Source organism: Stegodyphus dumicola, chromosome 9, assembly GCF_044657685.1.
Source record: "Stegodyphus dumicola isolate Sdum_Otavi_A_Nest chromosome 9, ASM4465768v1".
NCBI classification, from domain to species: Eukaryota; Metazoa; Arthropoda; class Arachnida; order Araneae; family Eresidae; genus Stegodyphus; species Stegodyphus dumicola.
In genome coordinates, this window is record NC_140776.1 from 118,339,543 (window position 1) to 118,347,455 (window position 7,913).

Consider the following 7,913-nt stretch of genomic DNA (forward strand, 5'->3'; position numbering starts at 1 on the left):
TGCAAGAGAAGTGAAATTCGAGAAGTCCTGTTTCTAGACATCTTAATGCACGCTCCACTGGAACATTAGTGAATAATGATTTTACATCAGAAGAAACCAAATTTCTAGGAGAAATGTTTTTAACTTGTTTTTAATTTCTAGAAGAAATGTTAATGTTTTTGCTTAAAAACATTTTTCCGAGAAATTTACTCATGGTACTTTCTAGGAAGTTCCTTGAAGAATTTAAGTACACCATTGAATGCTTTGACACCTGTGAGAATTGACGGAGAAACGAAATCGAAACTAAACAGCCAGAGCATTTCATAATTTAGATAAATGCTCATTTTGGTCTTAAAAGAAGCAGCATATTTATTTTTATAATTTCCATACTTATTTGCAACATATTACTTGTTGTTTTGCCATAAAAACACAATCTTTTTAAGAAATAAGGCCTAATGTCTTATTTCTTAAAACTTTTTCCTAACTTCCAAAATACCTAATGTCTCTACAGCGTATTTATGAATTTCATCCGGTAGCCCTACCACGTGGACACGAACGCCAGCAGCGGCATCCATTTCGTTGACAGGAAGAAGATCACACTCCTCCGTATCAGGTGTAATCCGCTGGAATCGTAGATAACAGTTACCACAGCACAGAAATAATCATACAGGTAAACGATGTAATCCACAGGTAAGTAGAAAAACACTAAGAGATCACGGTCATAATACGTTTTGAAAACACAATACTAATAACTCGCTCAGCTCATTCGCAACTGCCGATGTAGCAGCGTCCTTACAAAGCACTTTTCGATTCATTATTCATGTTGAACGACTTGGGATAAAATGCTGAATGGCATATTCCTTTATATCAATTATTAGTTAAAACACGTTTGTCAGCTTTTAATATTAAACATGTTCATAGATGATACGTTTAAGAGAGACGAGTGAATTGTAAAATAAAAAAAAGAGTTATTAAAGTTGAATGAACGGATATGGAATGAAGAGAAAGGGATTCTTTTACAGACACAAATTTAGAAAATCGTTATGATGTCCTTATGACTCGTACTGCTTTCACATGTGTAACTATATTTTTGTTTACATGCTCACCAGTTCGACAGCTCATCTTACATGTTTCGTTCATAAGAGAAATACTATGTGACCGGAGTATTTTTATGATTAGAACTTTCATCATTCCTCAGCATTCAGAAGCACTTGAGCTATTTCGCAGTGAATTCGAAAGTAATTATTTACTTCGATGGAGGCAGGTCGCCACAGACCAGTTACTCCTGTGTTTGCACCACACGAAGCCTGACACAAATTCAGAAGGCAAAACCGACAAACATATGAGGGATATTAAGGCCTACAAACTACATAATTTTACCAATGCAAAGTGGTGTAAGTATAAGACAGAGACTCTCTTTTGCTCTGTCTCATTGGTCACATTATCAAGCTGTGGCTATCAATATCCTAATGGCTACCTGTATTAGAGTTTTTATAATTTTCCTCATATGTAATGTAAATGGGAGCGGGTTTCCGTTAACACGTTCTCCATGAAGCCAGACCGAAGAGCACGTCATCGCTGTGACATTGCAAACATGTCACAATGTGAAGATCTCAACGTCCCGGTCACGGGACAAAGTATTTGTTATGTTTGTGTCTCCGACAAAAGTATCTGCTACTTGAGATCTTTTTGTGACGTCATATGGCGACACTTATGTGACGTCATATTGTGACGTTAATGTGAAGTCACAGTGTGACGTTGTTGTGTAGGCATATTGTAACGCTGATGCGTAGTCAGTGACGTTGTGAAGTTATACTGTGACGTTGCTATGAAGTCACACTGCGACACTGATGTAACGTCACATTGCGACTTTAATATATCGTCATAGAATGGCATATATGTAATGTCTCTAAGCATGTGAGAGGATGTTGTGCAACACTGCATTATTTTTTAAATGACTAGTGCAGTGATTCGCAAACTTTTGGCGGCGCACTTACAGGTTTATTATTTTGTCACGGCGTCCTATACCCCATATAGCACACTTAGTTGATATGACGTTGCAATCACATCTCAATGTTGCTTTTTCTTTACATTACATTTGTGACCACGGTACAAAGTTTCCGAATTGTCACATTGTGATGTGGATGTGAATGTCGCACAGATGTCATATACACGTCGCAGCAAACGTTTAAAGGCCCGTCCACACGAGGACGCTCCCGACGTAGTTGACGTAAATTTTCTGACGCCGGCGTAAATTCGCAGGACGCAGAAGACGTAAAACTGAGTACGCTCATGTTCAGCTTTTTCGCCCGCGACGCGCGCGTATAGCCAATAGCCGACCGAGTTCTTATCACGTGTCTTAATCAGGAAACCTTCTTGCCAGTGCTTCTTGCTTACCCGTTTCAATATGGCGTCAGAGCCACACAGAGATGAGTTTTTGCTTAGAAATATAACTGTATACAGCAATAAAATAATCAGCATTGTTCACGCCATCTTTAGATTTCTCAAACCGTACATATTAGTATACATTTAAAATTCTCATTTAAAGGGGAAAACTGTATACTTATAAAGCAATGATCCGACCAGTATATCCATATGCTTCACCTATTTATAACACCGTAAGTAATAGGAACCTAAATAAATTACAGTTTCTACGAAATCAAAGTTTCTGCCTTACAAAGCTCTCCTTAATTATTATAAATATTGGCTATATCATGTGTAATATAAAGCTCTATAATCCCAATATTAAATACACCAAAAACTAACTTCAGCAATATAATAACTTCTAAAATAAAGCAGTTGACTGTGAAAGAGTATTCAATAAAATACAATTACGAAATTTTGGAGGAAAGTTACAACTTGTCTCATTCAGCAATCATTTATTGAAGTTTAATTAAATTACCTTTGCAGCGACTTCTACTTGTTACATTATTTTTCATAAACACAGCTGTCACAGATAGCTGAGTGGTCAGCGCGCTGCTTTGGTGGCGTAGGAATACAACGGTGGCAAGTTCGAACCCCACCCGTAGACGGTATTATAATTCAGTTAGCTTTTCTCTTTTTGAAACGTGTTTCTTATATTTAATCATGAATCATTATATTCTTATTTTACCTATTATTATTGTTTTCATTTCTTATATCATTCATTATTATTATTGTTTTTAATTTAGTTTTAAAAATGTGCAGTGCAAATAGAAATCCTTATGTAAAAATATATCTGCATCTCTTTATCATATATCATCTATAAATTCTCTCTTTATTTTTACTTTATTGCATATTTTATAATGCACATAATTTCTCATAAACTGTCCAAAGTTTGAACCTCATTCTAAATTCAAAAATAAATAAAAAGAAAAACAAAAGACCAAGGTAGAGCGAGTTAAAAAATATGAAGTTGGTTTTATTATATGGTGGATGGTGTATATAAAGAGAATTAAGTAATTTAATTCTCTTTATATACTGTATTCCAAAACAATTTTATAAATCCTAATTTTCATACGATATAGAATCTGCAAGTCTGTCAAACTGGTCGATACTCATCCTGAAGGAATTAAAAAACAAGTAATATACCCCTCCCCCCAAAAAATTAAGTCAATTCCTACTTAGGTCTACAAAGAAAAGTTTAAAAATACAAAAATAAATAAATAAAAATACAAACATAATTTTTTTAATTAAAAATTTTAAAAAATTTCATATGTGAAAAAGCTGTATTAACATCAAGTGTCATTCACTGCAAGTTTAAAAAATTGTATTTGAACTTGAGTGGATGAATAAAAGGCATTTTATGTACTGAAAATTTCAACAAGATATAGGGAGAGTGTGAGCTAATAGTAGGAATTTAATAATTCCAGATATTCCTTTCGCAAACAAGGCAGTAAAAAAAAAAAAAAAAAAAAAAAAAAAATCTCTTTGAACAAGTCGCTCTAAATAAATCTTTCGGACACTTTTTGCGGTTTTGACTCTGCTTAATAATTGCACATAATAGTAAAGTTTCAGCTATAAAAGAAAAAAAAAAATCATCTGATTCGGACAACTTGCCGCAAACATACAGAAGAACAGCGAAGAAATAAGATACAGCTCTGTTGACGCTATATTACAGCATCACTTGATTTTTGCGCAAAATAATTCTATTGGTTAAACGCACTCTTCGCAAGCGTACTCGTTTGGACGCTTTTACGCTGGTAACGTAAAAGCGCGTTCGTCAGCTACGTTTCGAGCGTACTCGTGTGGACGGGCCTTAATGCGACGACAAGAAATTTGCAGTCTTTCCCACCCTGACCTTTCTTGACTTTGCTCACGTAATTCTTCTTTAATGGGAGGTATTCTTGCGCGCTGACCTCCTCCCTCGATTCATTGCTAATGTGTAAATCTTTCTAAATAAATTATTCTTTTATGCTAATAGCTTTAAATTTTTGTTATTTCTTTTTTATTAAAAATATTAACAGTTTATAGTGTGCTTTTATTGATGTGGTACTTCGAAATCATTGAACTAAATTCTGTAGTGAATGAACTTACATTCTACCGTATCTAGTGTTATCAAGAGAGACTGACGAAAGAACTTATTGTCTGCATAGCACTTGTTTCTCTTAAGGATCTTCGCAACCATTTTTTTAGTTCTGTTCGCCGAACACATCGTCAGTGCTACATTTTCAGGTTAGCACTGTTTATTGTACATTGATGTGAATGATATCGGTAATAATTAATATATAATAATAAAAGCGTAATTTAAATGCTAGGAACAAAAAGAAATACTGGCATTTGATTAACTTTTATTTCTATTACAAAGAGTGCGGAAGCAAGGGTTTTAATGAGAGGGTATCAAAAGTTTACTCTCATTTTTGTCTCACTGCTTAGAAATTTTAATTTAGGGAGTCAGGTTTATTTGGTAGATAGAATTTCATTTTTGTTGTTTTTAATGTTAAAAGAGAACGTAAAAAAGGAATTTATTTTATGTATTTTACTGCAGTACTTTCATCGTGTTCATCTATTTTTCGAAATTATTCACAAAATAATTACTTACTTCCATACGTGGTACTTAATGCCACCTTACAAATAACGCCATACTTTCATAACCACGTTCTAGTTATATAGAATACGTTTTTTTAATTGTTATAACTTTACAAATGGAATATTATTTTAAAACACTGAACTTTTCTACATGTTTTATATATGTAAATTTTCGAGATTATTTAAAAAATTTATTATGTTAGTTCTTTTCTTTTCGCAAATTATGTCACACTTTTACGTATAATATAATTGTAAAGTAACCCAATTTCCTTATTAAGAGATTTAGTTAGAGAAAAATATTTCCTAGTTTAGGTTAAATTATTTGAATACGAGAGGCAAAACACACGAAAGCTGCCTACTTAAGAGAAGGAATGCCTTTGTGGAGGACTTTCTAAGGAAACTAACTCATATTCACTTTACATATTAAGAAAAATATGAAAACCAACTGTGCAAAATTATTTGTTACTTGAGAGATTAAGAGAATATATTTATGGTATTTATTTTTTCTACAGATACATAAATTATTTAAACGATAACAATATAAAAATAAGAAAATTACATTTCATTGTTATATTCATTATTATTTTCATTGTCATATATGAAGGAAGTTAAAATTTCCCTTGGGACAAAAGAGTATAAATTAAAATAAATTTGTCTCTAAAAGTACAAGTTACTTTATGTTATAAAGAAACCGAATTTCAAATTGCATTTTAGGAAAATTTAATCAATTGCAGACAATTTTATAAATGTAATGAAAATTACTATGAATCGAAATGTATATTTAAGCTTCACCGATAAGCTTTATTTGAAATAATAATTTTATTTAAATTTAATATAGTTCACTTCTGCAAATAAGATATTATATTTTGTTATTAGAAACTTAAAAATTACATCTAACCCTCTAATTACGTCTAATTTAATTATCTAACCTTGTCACATCTAGTTTGCTTTAATGTATCACTTGCAGAAATAAAACAATGAAAAGGTACTAATTTCTACAATCGTATTTAAGAAGTTTAGAAAAATTAAGAAAGGAATTTAAAAATTTCATTGTGATAACTTAGAAATTCGCATATTATAAAACACTGATTAATTAATTAATTAATCTTTGCCATACGGTGGAAGAAAAACTGATTTTAAGGTAAAATATAACTTCATGGAATTCTTTTTATTGGGACAGACTTCAGTTCTTTACCGCATTTAAATAAGCAAATAAATTTGTTTGGAAATTTCGTAACAGAAAGCCAATTCCTGGAGAGTCAATCGAAGGTTCTGAAAACTCCGTATAATTGTGCTGCATTATACTGTGGGACAAACAAATATTTCTTTTAATGTAAGAGGGGGAGTTTTATATTTTCGTTGTTTTTTAATTTTAACAAAAGTTGTAAAGTTATTCCTACAAAATTAAGTAGTGGAACTACTTTTATTTCCATAAATACAGCCAATTTCAATTTGAACTTAAGTACATAACTGAATTCAATTTTAATTGCGTAGTTTCTAAAATGAAAGGCATAAACGTGTTTTCATATTTCATTTCACATTGTGTTTTCATTTTGTTAGAAATCAAATAATCTATTTCTCTGCAGTTAAAAGTATACTAAGGAAGTTGTTTCTTTAATTCCCGTCTAGTGAAAAATCTATAACATCATTGCTAAAACATGTATTGATGCCTTTTTGATATTTTAACAGTTTGAAATCATTTCTGATTCAGAATCAAATGAAATCAAATGAAAACTTCAAAGAAAGTTCAGTTTAAAGAATAATGAAGTGCTTTAAAGAAAGTACAGCATCAGGGACTTATCATCAGATTTTAATATCTGAAACTAATCTCATAACTGCTTCTCCTAAACATTTTTATTACTTTCCAAATCCTTATTTATGCAGCATATGTGTAGAGACATTAGGATTATTTCGAAGCAAGAGAGATGAAAAATTATCAATGCCCTCGCTGGGACTCGAACCACGGACCTCTCGAATTCGCGTCGAGCGTGCTAACCACTATACCACGAAGGCATGCTAAGAAGGCGGGAAAAATACCTTATATACTCTCCCTTTGAAAAGGCGATTGGGGTTTTAGGGGACCCAATCGCCATATCCTGGCGGTGAAGAATTATCATTCACCACCTTTTAGTTCGGGCGCCACTGTAGAGACTTTAGAATTATTTCGAAGCAAGAGAGATGAAAAATGAGTAGTGCCCTCGCCGGGACTCGAACCACGGACATCTCGAATTCGCGTCGGGCTTGCTGACCACTACACCACGAAGGCATACTAAGAAGGCGGGAGAAATACCATATATGTGCCCCATTACTGACAAGTGCCTGATTCACCCAGAAACGGTACGGCTCTGTGTTGTACAAACTCATTTAGATTAAATTAATAACTTTTTAAAAGTATGCATTGTAAAATATGATATCTTCATATTATTTTAGTTAAATACAAAAATGAATCATGTTTATATTAAAGGAGAAGGATAACAATAATGTCTATACCTCATGTTACCTCATCTTTACATCAAAACACATTTTCCGAATCCTTATCTTTGCTTTGAAAAATCGTATTAAAATAATTTCAAATGCCCTGATTTCATTGTATATTTGCAGAAATTTGTTTATATCAAAGAATCTTCCTTGATTTTTCTCACTGTTATATAAAGCTCATGCATCTCTGGTATGTTTCTCGTCGATAATCGTTTTATTCTTCATAATAATTTAAAAATTTATCTTCAATTATTATATATTAATTATTACTGCTATCATTCAAGTCAGTATACCATAAGTGTTTACTCCTCATATGTGTTGATTTAATAAAGGAACTTGTGAACTTTAAAGCATAAACAGCTGAGTTTCATTCAGTTTACCGTATGAGCTACGAACAGTATTTAAGCATTGCTATGAAGGTCATAGTATAGTGTATATTCTCAGAAGTG